This window comes from Hyla sarda, unplaced genomic scaffold (genome assembly GCF_029499605.1).
Source record: "Hyla sarda isolate aHylSar1 unplaced genomic scaffold, aHylSar1.hap1 scaffold_1318, whole genome shotgun sequence".
NCBI classification, from domain to species: domain Eukaryota; kingdom Metazoa; phylum Chordata; class Amphibia; order Anura; family Hylidae; genus Hyla; species Hyla sarda.
Window position 1 is genome coordinate 81,535 of NW_026607943.1, and position 18,800 is coordinate 100,334.

At 46.0% G+C, this 18,800-nt stretch overlaps 8 non-coding genes across 8 annotated transcripts; all 8 read left to right on the forward strand.

Moving 5' to 3' along the window:
* The first annotated feature begins 763 nt into the window (after nt 1-763).
* Nucleotides 764-954, forward strand: LOC130305539 (U2 spliceosomal RNA). The gene has a single exon (XR_008855111.1). It is a non-coding gene; the product is annotated as a U2 spliceosomal RNA (small nuclear RNA).
* A 2,089-nt stretch (nt 955-3,043) lies between these two features.
* Nucleotides 3,044-3,234, forward strand: LOC130305540 (U2 spliceosomal RNA). The gene has a single exon (XR_008855112.1). It is a non-coding gene; the product is annotated as a U2 spliceosomal RNA (small nuclear RNA).
* Nucleotides 3,235-5,339: 2,105 nt separating this feature from the next.
* On the forward strand, nt 5,340-5,530 carry LOC130305541 (U2 spliceosomal RNA). Its single transcript, XR_008855113.1, has one exon. It is a non-coding gene; the product is annotated as a U2 spliceosomal RNA (small nuclear RNA).
* A 2,092-nt stretch (nt 5,531-7,622) lies between these two features.
* LOC130305542 (U2 spliceosomal RNA) lies at nt 7,623-7,813 on the forward strand. The gene has a single exon (XR_008855114.1). It is a non-coding gene; the product is annotated as a U2 spliceosomal RNA (small nuclear RNA).
* A 2,080-nt stretch (nt 7,814-9,893) lies between these two features.
* Nucleotides 9,894-10,084, forward strand: LOC130305544 (U2 spliceosomal RNA). Its single transcript, XR_008855115.1, has one exon. It is a non-coding gene; the product is annotated as a U2 spliceosomal RNA (small nuclear RNA).
* Nucleotides 10,085-12,191: 2,107 nt separating this feature from the next.
* Nucleotides 12,192-12,382, forward strand: LOC130305510 (U2 spliceosomal RNA). Its single transcript, XR_008855083.1, has one exon. It is a non-coding gene; the product is annotated as a U2 spliceosomal RNA (small nuclear RNA).
* Nucleotides 12,383-14,484: 2,102 nt separating this feature from the next.
* On the forward strand, nt 14,485-14,675 carry LOC130305545 (U2 spliceosomal RNA). The gene has a single exon (XR_008855116.1). It is a non-coding gene; the product is annotated as a U2 spliceosomal RNA (small nuclear RNA).
* A 2,093-nt stretch (nt 14,676-16,768) lies between these two features.
* On the forward strand, nt 16,769-16,959 carry LOC130305547 (U2 spliceosomal RNA). Its single transcript, XR_008855118.1, has one exon. It is a non-coding gene; the product is annotated as a U2 spliceosomal RNA (small nuclear RNA).
* The last annotated feature ends 1,841 nt before the right edge of the window (nt 16,960-18,800 follow it).

Sequence of the window (18,800 nt, forward strand, 5' to 3'; positions counted from 1 at the left end):
CTGACATCACTAGGTGTAAACAACATCTCTCCTTTGCTGTGTATGTGACTATGGAGCTGTTTGGTGATGTCGTCTATTATGGCCTTCATAGAAGCAACAGGAGATTGTTGCATCCATCTAGAACCCTCAGAACTACAGTGCTATGATGTCACTCACTTCCACAGGCCTTGCAGAGTGTAAACAACAACAACCCAGCTTTGTTGTGTATGTAACCATAGGGATTTGTGATGTCACCTAGAACCTTCACAGCAGCGACAGCTTTATGAGGAGCATCAGCACTGCTCTGCCTGAGCAGAACCATCACCGCCATAGGTTGTCAAATAACCCGGATTTAACCCACACAGGTAAGTCCAATGGGGTGCAGGCATGTCCTCTATGCTTACAGCTTCCCGTGGGTGTTGGTTTGATACCGTTTGGGGACAGCCAAGGAGGCATCTGCAGGCAACAAAGGTAGGTGTGTGCTTGTGTGTGTGTTTCCTATGCAGATCCTAAGCCCAGTGTCACATGCAAGTAGGAGGAGTAAGAAGGGTTCCTGGCAAATCCGGGTTATGGATTGCATTTAAAAAGGCCCCGTGGGAGTGCAATGGGCCCCTGTCTTGCTGCTTAGCAATAATGGTATGGGTTTAGGTTCTGCTGTGTGTACTGGTGGTTGACTGCCCCCCAGCCCAGAGTGTGCATGGAAAATTGTCTGGCAGCCTCCCTGACAGCAAGCAGTGATAGTGCCCATGAAGGGGACCTTGTTGGGCCCGCCCCTTTCACGGTTATCGCTTCTCGGCCTTTTGGCTAAGATCAAGTGTAGTATCTGTTCTTATCAGTTTAATATCTGATACGTCCCCTATCTGGGGACCATATATTAAATGGATTTTTGAGAACGGGGGCCGATTTCGAAGCTTGCTTCCGTCGCCCTATGCATTGACCCGATATGGCAGTATCTTCGGGTACAGTGCACCACCCCCTTACAGGGTTAAAAAGAAAGATTCCTACTTTCATTGCTACCTGCTTGCTGGCTAGCCAGCTAGCCAGCCCTGTGGGCCTTGCTGCTGCAGCCAAAAAACAAAAGGTGGTGCTGCTGCTGCTGCTTCTGCTGCTTCTGCTTCTGCTTGTGTCTGGCCCCTGTTGGAGCGTCCAGGCACAGGACTTCTGCTGCTGCTGACTAAATGGCCTCCTTAATTGGATCATTTGAGTAGCCAGCACACCTGTGCAGGTAGGGCATGACATGATAGGCAGCTGCCTTGATAGCGGGTGGGTGCTGAATGTTCCTAATTGACAAAATAAGATTAATGCTTATGAAGAAATATAAAATCTCATCCCTTCCCCAATATCGCGCCACACCCCTACCCCTTAATTCCCTGGTTGAACTTGATGGACATATGTCTTTTTTCGACCGTACTAACTATGTAACTATGTAACATAACATGGGGGGGGGGGGGGTCTCCTGGCTGTTCACACAGGTGTGTCATTGCTGTACATTGACCATGCATTGCTTCTGTGGTATTGCAAAGGCAAAGACAAATGCTTCCAGCCATCCATTGCACTAATGGATTGGTCATCAGCTGGCTGTCTATGTCCCGCATCAATATAGACCAAAGTACAGAGGGTTAGGCTATGCTATTGTGCACCTACCTGATGCATCAGAAGGTGCGAGGCCCTTGCTAAATTCTGTGCACAGACTTTGAGATCTATACTTTAGACTGTATCTAAACCTGCTCCAACATGGACTGACATTCTGGCCTACTTTCAGCCGATGCGACTTGTCTGTCGCTGAACAGTCGCTTTTTATGTATTCAGCACCTATGTATAATGTTGTAAAAATGCTCTAGAAGCTAAAGTCGCAGAAATGTCACACATATTTGGCCTGCAACTTTCTGTGCGACAAATTCAGACAGGAAAAATCAGTATAAATCCTTAGAAAATTATCCCCCAGTGTCTCCATCTGCTGGCGGTATTGAATAAGCATTGCTGCACTGATGGGGTATGCATTAGACGAAAAAAAAGAAGAAAAAGAAGAATAATACGCCCAGAAAAGAGGCGAAAAGGAGAAAAACGTAAAAAAACGTGAAAAAAAAGTAAGAGGAAGAGAAGGGAAAAAAAGGTGGAAATGGGTTTAAAAGTGATTTTGGCGGAGAAATATATATATATATATATATATATATATATATATATATATATACGCGCACACACACACATATATATAAACGTATTCTCCGTTGAGATATTGCAGCCGCTGCTGTGTCCAGGCCCAGGAGCCTTAGCACTGTGCTGTGATGTCACTCAATACCACTGACATCACTAGGTGTAAACAACATCTCTCCTTTGCTGTGTATGTGACTATGGAGCTGTTTGGTGATGTCGTCTATTATGGCCTTCATAGAAGCAACAGGAGATTGTTGCATCCATCTAGAACCCTCAGAACTACAGTGCTATGATGTCACTCACTTCCACAGGCCTTGCAGAGTGTAAACAACAACAACCCAGCTTTGTTGTGTATGTAACCATAGGGATTTGTGATGTCACCTAGAACCTTCACAGCAGCGACAGCTTTATGAGGAGCATCAGCACTGCTCTGCCTGAGCAGAACCATCACCGCCATAGGTTGTCAAATAACCCGGATTTAACCCACACAGGTAAGTCCAATGGGGTGCAGGCATGTCCTCTATGCTTACAGCTTCCCGTGGGTGTTGGTTTGATACCGTTTGGGGACAGCCAAGGAGGCATCTGCAGGCAACAAAGGTAGGTGTGTGCTTGTGTGTGTGTTTCCTATGCAGATCCTAAGCCCAGTGTCACATGCAAGTAGGAGGAGTAAGAAGGGTTCCTGGCAAACCCGGGTTATGGATTGCATTTAAAAAGGCCCCGTGGGAGTGCAATGGGCCCCTGTCTTGCTGCTTAGCAATAATGGTATGGGTTTAGGTTCTGCTGTGTGTACTGGTGGTTGACTGCCCCCCAGCCCAGAGTGTGCATGGAAAATTGTCTGGCAGCCTCCCTGACAGCAAGCAGTGATAGTGCCCATGAAGGGGACCTTGTTGGGCCCGCCCCTTTCACGGTTATCGCTTCTCGGCCTTTTGGCTAAGATCAAGTGTAGTATCTGTTCTTATCAGTTTAATATCTGATACGTCCCCTATCTGGGGACCATATATTAAATGGATTTTTGAGAACGGGGGCCGATTTCGAAGCTTGCTTCCGTCGCCCTATGCATTGACCCGATATGGCAGTATCTTCGGGTACAGTGCACCACCCCCTTACAGGGTTAAAAAGAAAGATTCCTACTTTCATTGCTACCTGCTTGCTGGCTAGCCAGCTAGCCAGCCCTGTGGGCCTTGCTGCTGCAGCCAAAAAACAAAAGGTGGTGCTGCTGCTGCTGCTTCTGCTGCTTCTGCTTCTGCTTGTGTCTGGCCCCTGTTGGAGCGTCCAGGCACAGGACTTCTGCTGCTGCTGACTAAATGGCCTCCTTAATTGGATCATTTGAGTAGCCAGCACACCTGTGCAGGTAGGGCATGACATGATAGGCAGCTGCCTTGATAGCGGGTGGGTGCTGAATGTTCCTAATTGACAAAATAAGATTAATGCTTATGAAGAAATATAAAATCTCATCCCTTCCCCAATATCGCGCCACACCCCTACCCCTTAATTCCCTGGTTGAACTTGATGGACATATGTCTTTTTTCGACCGTACTAACTATGTAACTATGTAACATAACATGGGGGGGGGGGGGGTCTCCTGGCTGTTCACACAGGTGTGTCATTGCTGTACATTGACCATGCATTGCTTCTGTGGTATTGCAAAGGCAAAGACAAATGCTTCCAGCCATCCATTGCACTAATGGATTGGTCATCAGCTGGCTGTCTATGTCCCGCATCAATATAGACCAAAGTACAGAGGGTTAGGCTATGCTATTGTGCACCTACCTGATGCATCAGAAGGTGCGAGGCCCTTGCTAAATTCTGTGCACAGACTTTGAGATCTATACTTTAGACTGTATCTAAACCTGCTCCAACATGGACTGACATTCTGGCCTACTTTCAGCCGATGCGACTTGTCTGTCGCTGAACAGTCGCTTTTTATGTATTCAGCACCTATGTATAATGTTGTAAAAATGCTCTAGAAGCTAAAGTCGCAGAAATGTCACACATATTTGGCCTGCAACTTTCTGTGCGACAAATTCAGACAGGAAAAATCAGTATAAATCCTTAGAAAATTATCCCCCAGTGTCTCCATCTGCTGGCGGTATTGAATAAGCATTGCTGCACTGATGGGGTATGCATTAGACGAAAAAAAAGAAGAAAAAGAAGAATAATACGCCCAGAAAAGAGGCGAAAAGGAGAAAAATGTAAAAAAACGTGAAAAAAAAGTAAGAGGAAGAGACGGGAAAAAAAGGTGGAAATGGGTTTAAAAGTGATTTCGGCGGAGAATATATATATATATATATATATATATATATATATATATATATATATATATATATATATATACGCGCACACACACACATATATATAAACGTATTCTCCGTTGAGATATTGCAGCCGCTGCTGTGTCCAGGCCCAGGAGCCTTAGCACTGTGCTGTGATGTCACTCAATACCACTGACATCACTAGGTGTAAACAACATCTCTCCTTTGCTGTGTATGTGACTATGGAGCTGTTTGGTGATGTCGTCTATTATGGCCTTCATAGAAGCAACAGGAGATTGTTGCATCCATCTAGAACCCTCAGAACTACAGTGCTATGATGTCACTCACTTCCACAGGCCTTGCAGAGTGTAAACAACAACAACCCAGCTTTGTTGTGTATGTAACCATAGGGATTTGTGATGTCACCTAGAACCTTCACAGCAGCGACGCTTTATGAGGAGCATCAGCACTGCTCTGCCTGAGCAGAACCATCACCGCCATAGGTTGTCAAATAACCCGGATTTAACCCACACAGGTAAGTCCAATGGGGTGCAGGCATGTCCTCTATGCTTACAGCTTCCCGTGGGTGTTGGTTTGATACCGTTTGGGGACAGCCAAGGAGGCATCTGCAGGCAACAAAGGTAGGTGTGTGCTTGTGTGTGTGTTTCCTATGCAGATCCTAAGCCCAGTGTCACATGCAAGTAGGAGGAGTAAGAAGGGTTCCTGGCAAATCCGGGTTATGGATTGCATTTAAAAAGGCCCCGTGGGAGTGCAATGGGCCCCTGTCTTGCTGCTTAGCAATAATGGTATGGGTTTAGGTTCTGCTGTGTGTACTGGTGGTTGACTGCCCCCCAGCCCAGAGTGTGCATGGAAAATTGTCTGGCAGCCTCCCTGACAGCAAGCAGTGATAGTGCCCATGAAGGGGACCTTGTTGGGCCCGCCCCTTTCACGGTTATCGCTTCTCGGCCTTTTGGCTAAGATCAAGTGTAGTATCTGTTCTTATCAGTTTAATATCTGATACGTCCCCTATCTGGGGACCATATATTAAATGGATTTTTGAGAACGGGGGCCGATTTCGAAGCTTGCTTCCGTCGCCCTATGCATTGACCCGATATGGCAGTATCTTCGGGTACAGTGCACCACCCCCTTACAGGGTTAAAAAGAAAGATTCCTACTTTCATTGCTACCTGCTTGCTGGCTAGCCAGCTAGCCAGCCCTGTGGGCCTTGCTGCTGCAGCCAAAAAACAAAAGGTGGTGCTGCTGCTGCTGCTTCTGCTGCTTCTGCTTCTGCTTGTGTCTGGCCCCTGTTGGAGCGTCCAGGCACAGGACTTCTGCTGCTGCTGACTAAATGGCCTCCTTAATTGGATCATTTGAGTAGCCAGCACACCTGTGCAGGTAGGGCATGACATGATAGGCAGCTGCCTTGATAGCGGGTGGGTGCTGAATGTTCCTAATTGACAAAATAAGATTAATGCTTATGAAGAAATATAAAATCTCATCCCTTCCCCAATATCGCGCCACACCCCTACCCCTTAATTCCCTGGTTGAACTTGATGGACATATGTCTTTTTTCGACCGTACTAACTATGTAACTATGTAACATAACATGGGGGGGGGGGGGTCTCCTGGCTGTTCACACAGGTGTGTCATTGCTGTACATTGACCATGCATTGCTTCTGTGGTATTGCAAAGGCAAAGACAAATGCTTCCAGCCATCCATTGCACTAATGGATTGGTCATCAGCTGGCTGTCTATGTCCCGCATCAATATAGACCAAAGTACAGAGGGTTAGGCTATGCTATTGTGCACCTACCTGATGCATCAGAAGGTGCGAGGCCCTTGCTAAATTCTGTGCACAGACTTTGAGATCTATACTTTAGACTGTATCTAAACCTGCTCCAACATGGACTGACATTCTGGCCTACTTTCAGCCGATGCGACTTGTCTGTCGCTGAACAGTCGCTTTTTATGTATTCAGCACCTATGTATAATGTTGTAAAAATGCTCTAGAAGCTAAAGTCGCAGAAATGTCACACATATTTGGCCTGCAACTTTCTGTGCGACAAATTCAGACAGGAAAAATCAGTATAAATCCTTAGAAAATTATCCCCCAGTGTCTCCATCTGCTGGCGGTATTGAATAAGCATTGCTGCACTGATGGGGTATGCATTAGACGAAAAAAAAGAAGAAAAAGAAGAATAATACGCCCAGAAAAGAGGCGAAAAGGAGAAAAACGTAAAAAAACGTGAAAAAAAAGTAAGAGGAAGAGAAGGGAAAAAAAGGTGGAAATGGGTTTAAAAGTGATTTCGGCGGAGAAATATATATATATATATATATATATATATATATATATATATATATATACGCGCACACACACACATATATATAAACGTATTCTCCGTTGAGATATTGCAGCCGCTGCTGTGTCCAGGCCCAGGAGCCTTAGCACTGTGCTGTGATGTCACTCAATACCACTGACATCACTAGGTGTAAACAACATCTCTCCTTTGCTGTGTATGTGACTATGGAGCTGTTTGGTGATGTCGTCTATTATGGCCTTCATAGAAGCAACAGGAGATTGTTGCATCCATCTAGAACCCTCAGAACTACAGTGCTATGATGTCACTCACTTCCACAGGCCTTGCAGAGTGTAAACAACAACAACCCAGCTTTGTTGTGTATGTAACCATAGGGATTTGTGATGTCACCTAGAACCTTCACAGCAGCGACAGCTTTATGAGGAGCATCAGCACTGCTCTGCCTGAGCAGAACCATCACCGCCATAGGTTGTCAAATAACCCGGATTTAACCCACACAGGTAAGTCCAATGGGGTGCAGGCATGTCCTCTATGCTTACAGCTTCCCGTGGGTGTTGGTTTGATACCGTTTGGGGACAGCCAAGGAGGCATCTGCAGGCAACAAAGGTAGGTGTGTGCTTGTGTGTGTGTTTCCTATGCAGATCCTAAGCCCAGTGTCACATGCAAGTAGGAGGAGTAAGAAGGGTTCCTGGCAAATCCGGGTTATGGATTGCATTTAAAAAGGCCCCGTGGGAGTGCAATGGGCCCCTGTCTTGCTGCTTAGCAATAATGGTATGGGTTTAGGTTCTGCTGTGTGTACTGGTGGTTGACTGCCCCCCAGCCCAGAGTGTGCATGGAAAATTGTCTGGCAGCCTCCCTGACAGCAAGCAGTGATAGTGCCCATGAAGGGGACCTTGTTGGGCCCGCCCCTTTCACGGTTATCGCTTCTCGGCCTTTTGGCTAAGATCAAGTGTAGTATCTGTTCTTATCAGTTTAATATCTGATACGTCCCCTATCTGGGGACCATATATTAAATGGATTTTTGAGAACGGGGGCCGATTTCGAAGCTTGCTTCCGTCGCCCTATGCATTGACCCGATATGGCAGTATCTTCGGGTACAGTGCACCACCCCCTTACAGGGTTAAAAAGAAAGATTCCTACTTTCATTGCTACCTGCTTGCTGGCTAGCCAGCTAGCCAGCCCTGTGGGCCTTGCTGCTGCAGCCAAAAAACAAAAGGTGGTGCTGCTGCTGCTGCTTCTGCTTCTGCTTGTGTCTGGCCCCTGTTGGAGCGTCCAGGCACAGGACTTCTGCTGCTGCTGACTAAATGGCCTCCTTAATTGGATCATTTGAGTAGCCAGCACACCTGTGCAGGTAGGGCATGACATGATAGGCAGCTGCCTTGATAGCGGGTGGGTGCTGAATGTTCCTAATTGACAAAATAAGATTAATGCTTATGAAGAAATATAAAATCTCATCCCTTCCCCAATATCGCGCCACACCCCTACCCCTTAATTCCCTGGTTGAACTTGATGGACATATGTCTTTTTTCGACCGTACTAACTATGTAACTATGTAACATAACATGGGGGGGGGGGGGGGGGGTCTCCTGGCTGTTCACACAGGTGTGTCATTGCTGTACATTGACCATGCATTGCTTCTGTGGTATTGCAAAGGCAAAGACAAATGCTTCCAGCCATCCATTGCACTAATGGATTGGTCATCAGCTGGCTGTCTATGTCCCGCATCAATATAGACCAAAGTACAGAGGGTTAGGCTATGCTATTGTGCACCTACCTGATGCATCAGAAGGTGCGAGGCCCTTGCTAAATTCTGTGCACAGACTTTGAGATCTATACTTTAGACTGTATCTAAACCTGCTCCAACATGGACTGACATTCTGGCCTACTTTCAGCCGATGCGACTTGTCTGTCGCTGAACAGTCGCTTTTTATGTATTCAGCACCTATGTATAATGTTGTAAAAATGCTCTAGAAGCTAAAGTCGCAGAAATGTCACACATATTTGGCCTGCAACTTTCTGTGCGACAAATTCAGACAGGAAAAATCAGTATAAATCCTTAGAAAATTATCCCCCAGTGTCTCCATCTGCTGGCGGTATTGAATAAGCATTGCTGCACTGATGGGGTATGCATTAGACGAAAAAAAAGAAGAAAAAGAAGAATAATACGCCCAGAAAAGAGGCGAAAAGGAGAAAAACGTAAAAAAACGTGAAAAAAAAGTAAGAGGAAGAGAAGGGAAAAAAAGGTGGAAATGGGTTTAAAAGTGATTTCGGCGGAGAAATATATATATATATATATATATATATATATATATATATACGCGCACACACACACATATATATAAACGTATTCTCCGTTGAGATATTGCAGCCGCTGCTGTGTCCAGGCCCAGGAGCCTTAGCACTGTGCTGTGATGTCACTCAATACCACTGACATCACTAGGTGTAAACAACATCTCTCCTTTGCTGTGTATGTGACTATGGAGCTGTTTGGTGATGTCGTCTATTATGGCCTTCATAGAAGCAACAGGAGATTGTTGCATCCATCTAGAACCCTCAGAACTACAGTGCTATGATGTCACTCACTTCCACAGGCCTTGCAGAGTGTAAACAACAACAACCCAGCTTTGTTGTGTATGTAACCATAGGGATTTGTGATGTCACCTAGAACCTTCACAGCAGCGACAGCTTTATGAGGAGCATCAGCACTGCTCTGCCTGAGCAGAACCATCACCGCCATAGGTTGTCAAATAACCCGGATTTAACCCACACAGGTAAGTCCAATGGGGTGCAGGCATGTCCTCTATGCTTACAGCTTCCCGTGGGTGTTGGTTTGATACCGTTTGGGGACAGCCAAGGAGGCATCTGCAGGCAACAAAGGTAGGTGTGTGCTTGTGTGTGTGTTTCCTATGCAGATCCTAAGCCCAGTGTCACATGCAAGTAGGAGGAGTAAGAAGGGTTCCTGGCAAATCCGGGTTATGGATTGCATTTAAAAAGGCCCCGTGGGAGTGCAATGGGCCCCTGTCTTGCTGCTTAGCAATAATGGTATGGGTTTAGGTTCTGCTGTGTGTACTGGTGGTTGACTGCCCCCCAGCCCAGAGTGTGCATGGAAAATTGTCTGGCAGCCTCCCTGACAGCAAGCAGTGATAGTGCCCATGAAGGGGACCTTGTTGGGCCCGCCCCTTTCACGGTTATCGCTTCTCGGCCTTTTGGCTAAGATCAAGTGTAGTATCTGTTCTTATCAGTTTAATATCTGATACGTCCCCTATCTGGGGACCATATATTAAATGGATTTTTGAGAACGGGGGCCGATTTCGAAGCTTGCTTCCGTCGCCCTATGCATTGACCCGATATGGCAGTATCTTCGGGTACAGTGCACCACCCCCTTACAGGGTTAAAAAGAAAGATTCCTACTTTCATTGCTACCTGCTTGCTGGCTAGCCAGCTAGCCAGCCCTGTGGGCCTTGCTGCTGCTGCAGCCAAAAAACAAAAGGTGGTGCTGCTGCTTCTGCTGCTTCTGCTTCTGCTTCTGCTTGTGTCTGGCCCCTGTTGGAGCGTCCAGGCACAGGACTTCTGCTGCTGCTGACTAAATGGCCTCCTTAATTGGATCATTTGAGTAGCCAGCACACCTGTGCAGGTAGGGCATGACATGATAGGCAGCTGCCTTGATAGCGGGTGGGTGCTGAATGTTCCTAATTGACAAAATAAGATTAATGCTTATGAAGAAATATAAAATCTCATCCCTTCCCCAATATCGCGCCACACCCCTACCCCTTAATTCCCTGGTTGAACTTGATGGACATATGTCTTTTTTCGACCGTACTAACTATGTAACTATGTAACATAACATGGGGGGGGGGGGGGGGGTCTCCTGGCTGTTCACACAGGTGTGTCATTGCTGTACATTGACCATGCATTGCTTCTGTGGTATTGCAAAGGCAAAGACAAATGCTTCCAGCCATCCATTGCACTAATGGATTGGTCATCAGCTGGCTGTCTATGTCCCGCATCAATATAGACCAAAGTACAGAGGGTTAGGCTATGCTATTGTGCACCTACCTGATGCATCAGAAGGTGCGAGGCCCTTGCTAAATTCTGTGCACAGACTTTGAGATCTATACTTTAGACTGTATCTAAACCTGCTCCAACATGGACTGACATTCTGGCCTACTTTCAGCCGATGCGACTTGTCTGTCGCTGAACAGTCGCTTTTTATGTATTCAGCACCTATGTATAATGTTGTAAAAATGCTCTAGAAGCTAAAGTCGCAGAAATGTCACACATATTTGGCCTGCAACTTTCTGTGCGACAAATTCAGACAGGAAAAATCAGTATAAATCCTTAGAAAATTATCCCCCAGTGTCTCCATCTGCTGGCGGTATTGAATAAGCATTGCTGCACTGATGGGGTATGCATTAGACGAAAAAAAAGAAGAAAAAGAAGAATAATACGCCCAGAAAAGAGGCGAAAAGGAGAAAAACGTAAAAAAACGTGAAAAAAAAGTAAGAGGAAGAGAAGGGAAAAAAAGGTGGAAATGGGTTTAAAAGTGATTTCGGCGGAGAAATATATATATATATATATATATATATATATATATATATATATATATATATATATACGTGCACACACACACATATATATAAACGTATTCTCCGTTGAGATATTGCAGCCGCTGCTGTGTCCAGGCCCAGGAGCCTTAGCACTGTGCTGTGATGTCACTCAATACCACTGACATCACTAGGTGTAAACAACATCTCTCCTTTGCTGTGTATGTGACTATGGAGCTGTTTGGTGATGTCGTCTATTATGGCCTTCATAGAAGCAACAGGAGATTGTTGCATCCATCTAGAACCCTCAGAACTACAGTGCTATGATGTCACTCACTTCCACAGGCCTTGCAGAGTGTAAACAACAACAACCCAGCTTTGTTGTGTATGTAACCATAGGGATTTGTGATGTCACCTAGAACCTTCACAGCAGCGACAGCTTTATGAGGAGCATCAGCACTGCTCTGCCTGAGCAGAACCATCACCGCCATAGGTTGTCAAATAACCCGGATTTAACCCACACAGGTAAGTCCAATGGGGTGCAGGCATGTCCTCTATGCTTACAGCTTCCCGTGGGTGTTGGTTTGATACCGTTTGGGGACAGCCAAGGAGGCATCTGCAGGCAACAAAGGTAGGTGTGTGCTTGTGTGTGTGTTTCCTATGCAGATCCTAAGCCCAGTGTCACATGCAAGTAGGAGGAGTAAGAAGGGTTCCTGGCAAATCCGGGTTATGGATTGCATTTAAAAAGGCCCCGTGGGAGTGCAATGGGCCCCTGTCTTGCTGCTTAGCAATAATGGTATGGGTTTAGGTTCTGCTGTGTGTACTGGTGGTTGACTGCCCCCCAGCCAAGAGTGTGCATGGAAAATTGTCTGGCAGCCTCCCTGACAGCAAGCAGTGATAGTGCCCATGAAGGGGACCTTGTTGGGCCCGCCCCTTTCACGGTTATCGCTTCTCGGCCTTTTGGCTAAGATCAAGTGTAGTATCTGTTCTTATCAGTTTAATATCTGATACGTCCCCTATCTGGGGACCATATATTAAATGGATTTTTGAGAATGGGGGCCGATTTCGAAGCTTGCTTCCGTCGCCCTATGCATTGACCCGATATGGCAGTATCTTCGGGTACAGTGCACCACCCCCTTACAGGGTTAAAAAGAAAGATTCCTACTTTCATTGCTACCTGCTTGCTGGCTAGCCAGCTAGCCAGCCCTGTGGGCCTTGCTGCTGCAGCCAAAAAACAAAAGGTGGTGCTGCTGCTGCTGCTTCTGCTGCTTCTGCTTCTGCTTGTGTCTGGCCCCTGTTGGAGCGTCCAGGCACAGGACTTCTGCTGCTGCTGACTAAATGGCCTCCTTAATTGGATCATTTGAGTAGCCAGCACACCTGTGCAGGTAGGGCATGACATGATAGGCAGCTGCCTTGATAGCGGGTGGGTGCTGAATGTTCCTAATTGACAAAATAAGATTAATGCTTATGAAGAAATATAAAATCTCATCCCTTCCCCAATATCGCGCCACACCCCTACCCCTTAATTCCCTGGTTGAACTTGATGGACATATGTCTTTTTTCGACCGTACTAACTATGTAACTATGTAACATAACATGGGGGGGGGGGGGGGGGGGTCTCCTGGCTGTTCACACAGGTGTGTCATTGCTGTACATTGACCATGCATTGCTTCTGTGGTATTGCAAAGGCAAAGACAAATGCTTCCAGCCATCCATTGCACTAATGGATTGGTCATCAGCTGGCTGTCTATGTCCCGCATCAATATAGACCAAAGTACAGAGGGTTAGGCTATGCTATTGTGCACCTACCTGATGCATCAGAAGGTGCGAGGCCCTTGCTAAATTCTGTGCACAGACTTTGAGATCTATACTTTAGACTGTATCTAAACCTGCTCCAACATGGACTGACATTCTGGCCTACTTTCAGCCGATGCGACTTGTCTGTCGCTGAACAGTCGCTTTTTATGTATTCAGCACCTATGTATAATGTTGTAAAAATGCTCTAGAAGCTAAAGTCGCAGAAATGTCACACATATTTGGCCTGCAACTTTCTGTGCGACAAATTCAGACAGGAAAAATCAGTATAAATCCTTAGAAAATTATCCCCCAGTGTCTCCATCTGCTGGCGGTATTGAATAAGCATTGCTGCACTGATGGGGTATGCATTAGACGAAAAAAAAGAAGAAAAAGAAGAATAATACGCCCAGAAAAGAGGCGAAAAGGAGAAAAACGTAAAAAAACGTGAAAAAAAAGTAAGAGGAAGAGAAGGGAAAAAAAGGTGGAAATGGGTTTAAAAGTGATTTCGGCGGAGAAATATATATATATATATATATATATATATATATATATATATATATATATATACGCGCACACACACACATATATATAAACGTATTCTCCGTTGAGATATTGCAGCCGCTGCTGTGTCCAGGCCCAGGAGCCTTAGCACTGTGCTGTGATGTCACTCAATACCACTGACATCACTAGGTGTAAACAACATCTCTCCTTTGCTGTGTATGTGACTATGGAGCTGTTTGGTGATGTCGTCTATTATGGCCTTCATAGAAGCAACAGGAGATTGTTGCATCCATCTAGAACCCTCAGAACTACAGTGCTATGATGTCACTCACTTCCACAGGCCTTGCAGAGTGTAAACAACAACAACCCAGCTTTGTTGTGTATGTAACCATAGGGATTTGTGATGTCACCTAGAACCTTCACAGCAGCGACAGCTTTATGAGGAGCATCAGCACTGCTCTGCTTGAGCAGAACCATCACCGCCATAGGTTGTCAAATAACCCGGATTTAACCCACACAGGTAAGTCCAATGGGGTGCAGGCATGTCCTCTATGCTTACAGCTTCCCGTGGGTGTTGGTTTGATACCGTTTGGGGACAGCCAAGGAGGCATCTGCAGGCAACAAAGGTAGGTGTGTGCTTGTGTGTGTGTTTCCTATGCAGATCCTAAGCCCAGTGTCACATGCAAGTAGGAGGAGTAAGAAGGGTTCCTGGCAAATCCGGGTTATGGATTGCATTTAAAAAGGCCCCGTGGGAGTGCAATGGGCCCCTGTCTTGCTGCTTAGCAATAATGGTATGGGTTTAGGTTCTGCTGTGTGTACTGGTGGTTGACTGCCCCCCAGCCCAGAGTGTGCATGGAAAATTGTCTGGCAGCCTCCCTGACAGCAAGCAGTGATAGTGCCCATGAAGGGGACCTTGTTGGGCCCGCCCCTTTCACGGTTATCGCTTCTCGGCCTTTTGGCTAAGATCAAGTGTAGTATCTGTTCTTATCAGTTTAATATCTGATACGTCCCCTATCTGGGGACCATATATTAAATGGATTTTTGAGAACGGGGGCCGATTTCGAAGCTTGCTTCCGTCGCCCTATGCATTGACCCGATATGGCAGTATCTTCGGGTACAGTGCACCACCCCCTTACAGGGTTAAAAAGAAAGATTCCTACTTTCATTGCTACCTGCTTGCTGGCTAGCCAGCTAGCCAGCCCTGTGGGCCTTGCTGCTGCAGCCAAAAAACAAAAGGTGGTGCTGCTGCTGCTGCTTCTGCTGCTTCTGCTTCTGCTTGTGTCTGGCCCCTGTTGGAGCGTCCAGGCACAGGACTTCTGCTGCTGCTGACTAAATGGCCTCCTTAATTGGATCATTTGAGTAGCCAGCACACCTGTGCAGGTAGGGCATGACATGATAGGCAGCTGCCTTGATAGCGGGTGGGTGCTGAATGTTCCTAATTGACAAAATAAGATTAATGCTTATGAAGAAATATAAAATCTCATCCCTTCCCCAATATCGCGCCACACCCCTACCCCTTAATTCCCTGGTTGAACTTGATGGACATATGTCTTTTTTCGACCGTACTAACTATGTAACTATGTAACATAACATGGGGGGGGGGGGGGGGTCTCCTGGCTGTTCACACAGGTGTGTCATTGCTGTACATTGACCATGCATTGCTTCTGTGGTATTGCAAAGGCAAAGACAAATGCTTCCAGCCATCCATTGCACTAATGGATTGGTCATCAGCTGGCTGTCTATGTCCCGCATCAATATAGACCAAAGTACAGAGGGTTAGGCTATGCTATTGTGCACCTACCTGATGCATCAGAAGGTGCGAGGCCCTTGCTAAATTCTGTGCACAGACTTTGAGATCTATACTTTAGACTGTATCTAAACCTGCTCCAACATGGACTGACATTCTGGCCTACTTTCAGCCGATGCGACTTGTCTGTCGCTGAACAGTCGCTTTTTATGTATTCAGCACCTATGTATAATGTTGTAAAAATGCTCTAGAAGCTAAAGTCGCAGAAATGTCACACATATTTGGCCTGCAACTTTCTGTGCGACAAATTCAGACAGGAAAAATCAGTATAAATCCTTAGAAAATTATCCCCCAGTGTCTCCATCTGCTGGCGGTATTGAATAAGCATTGCTGCACTGATGGGGTATGCATTAGACGAAAAAAAAGAAGAAAAAGAAGAATAATACGCCCAGAAAAGAGGCGAAAAGGAGAAAAACGTAAAAAAACGTGAAAAAAAAGTAAGAGGAAGAGAAGGGAAAAAAAGGTGGAAATGGGTTTAAAAGTGATTTCGGCGGAGAAATATATATATATATATATATATATATATATATATATATATATATACGCGCACACACACACATATATATAAACGTATTCTCCGTTGAGATATTGCAGCCGCTGCTGTGTCCAGGCCCAGGAGCCTTAGCACTGTGCTGTGATGTCACTCAATACCACTGACATCACTAGGTGTAAACAACATCTCTCCTTTGCTGTGTATGTGACTATGGAGCTGTTTGGTGATGTCGTCTATTATGGCCTTCATAGAAGCAACAGGAGATTGTTGCATCCATCTAGAACCCTCAGAACTACAGTGCTATGATGTCACTCACTTCCACAGGCCTTGCAGAGTGTAAACAACAACAACCCAGCTTTGTTGTGTATGTAACCATAGGGATTTGTGATGTCACCTAGAACCTTCACAGCAGCGACAGCTTTATGAGGAGCATCAGCACTGCTCTGCCTGAGCAGAACCATCACCGCCATAGGTTGTCAAATAACCCGGATTTAACCCACACAGGTAAGTCCAATGGGGTGCAGGCATGTCCTCTATGCTTACAGCTTCCCGTGGGTGTTGGTTTGATACCGTTTGGGGACAGCCAAGGAGGCATCTGCAGGCAACAAAGGTAGGTGTGTGCTTGTGTGTGTGTTTCCTATGCAGATCCTAAGCCCAGTGTCACATGCAAGTAGGAGGAGTAAGAAGGGTTCCTGGCAAATCCGGGTTATGGATTGCATTTAAAAAGGCCCCGTGGGAGTGCAATGGGCCCCTGTCTTGCTGCTTAGCAATAATGGTATGGGTTTAGGTTCTGCTGTGTGTACTGGTGGTTGACTGCCCCCCAGCCCAGAGTGTGCATGGAAAATTGTCTGGCAGCCTCCCTGACAGCAAGCAGTGATAGTGCCCATGAAGGGGACCTTGTTGGGCCCGCCCCTTTCACGGTTATCGCTTCTCGGCCTTTTGGCTAAGATCAAGTGTAGTATCTGTTCTTATCAGTTTAATATCTGATACGTCCCCTATCTGGGGACCATATATTAAATGGATTTTTGAGAACGGGGGCCGATTTCGAAGCTTGCTTCCGTCGCCCTATGCATTGACCCGATATGGCAGTATCTTCGGGTACAGTGCACCACCCCCTTACAGGGTTAAAAAGAAAGATTCCTACTTTCATTGCTACCTGCTTGCTGGCTAGCCAGCTAGCCAGCCCTGTGGGCCTTGCTGCTGCAGCCAAAAAACAAAAGGTGGTGCTGCTGCTGCTGCTTCTGCTGCTTCTGCTTCTGCTTGTGTCTGGCCCCTGTTGGAGCGTCCAGGCACAGGACTTCTGCTGCTGCTGACTAAATGGCCTCCTTAATTGGATCATTTGAGTAGCCAGCACACCTGTGCAGGTAGGGCATGACATGATAGGCAGCTGCCTTGATAGCGGGTGGGTGCTGAATGTTCCTAATTGACAAAATAAGATTAATGCTTATGAAGAAATATAAAATCTCATCCCTTCCCCAATATCGCGCCACACCCCTACCCCTTAATTCCCTGGTTGAACTTGATGGACATATGTCTTTTTTCGACCGTACTAACTATGTAACTATGTAACATAACATGGGGGGGGGGGGGGGGTCTCCTGGCTGTTCACACAGGTGTGTCATTGCTGTACATTGACCATGCATTGCTTCTGTGGTATTGCAAAGGCAAAGACAAATGCTTCCAGCCATCCATTGCACTAATGGATTGGTCATCAGCTGGCTGTCTATGTCCCGCATCAATATAGACCAAAGTACAGAGGGTTAGGCTATGCTATTGTGCACCTACCTGATGCATCAGAAGGTGCGAGGCCCTTGCTAAATTCTGTGCACAGACTTTGAGATCTATACTTTAGACTGTATCTAAACCTGCTCCAACATGGACTGACATTCTGGCCTACTTTCAGCCGATGCGACTTGTCTGTCGCTGAACAGTCGCTTTTTATGTATTCAGCACCTATGTATAATGTTGTAAAAATGCTCTAGAAGCTAAAGTCGCAGAAATGTCACACATATTTGGCCTGCAACTTTCTGTGCGACAAATTCAGACAGGAAAAATCAGTATAAATCCTTAGAAAATTATCCCCCAGTGTCTCCATCTGCTGGCGGTATTGAATAAGCATTGCTGCACTGATGGGGTATGCATTAGACGAAAAAAAAGAAGAAAAAGAAGAATAATACGCCCAGAAAAGAGGCGAAAAGGAGAAAAACGTAAAAAAACGTGAAAAAAAAGTAAGAGGAAGAGAAGGGAAAAAAAGGTGGAAATGGGTTTAAAAGTGATTTCGGCGGAGAAATATATATATATATATATATATATATATATATATATATATATATATACGCGCACACACACACACATATATATAAACGTATTCTCCGTTGAGATATTGCAGCCGCTGCTGTGTCCAGGCCCAGGAGCCTTAGCACTGTGCTGTGATGTCACTCAATACCACTGACATCACTAGGTGTAAACAACATCTCTCCTTTGCTGTGTATGTGACTATGGAGCTGTTTGGTGATGTCGTCTATTATGGCCTTCATAGAAGCAACAGGAGATTGTTGCATCCATCTAGAACCCTCAGAACTACAGTGCTATGATGTCACTCACTTCCACAGGCCTTGCAGAGTGTAAACAACAACAACCCAGCTTTGTTGTGTATGTAACCATAGGGATTTGTGATGTCACCTAGAACCTTCACAGCAGCGACAGCTTTATGAGGAGCATCAGCACTGCTCTGCCTGAGCAGAACCATCACCGCCATAGGTTGTCAAATAACCCGGATTTAACCCACACAGGTAAGTCCAATGGGGTGCAGGCATGTCCTCTATGCTTACAGCTTCCCGTGGGTGTTGGTTTGATACCGTTTGGGGACAGCCAAGGAGGCATCTGCAGGCAACAAAGGTAGGTGTGTGCTTGTGTGTGTGTTTCCTATGCAGATCCTAAGCCCAGTGTCACATG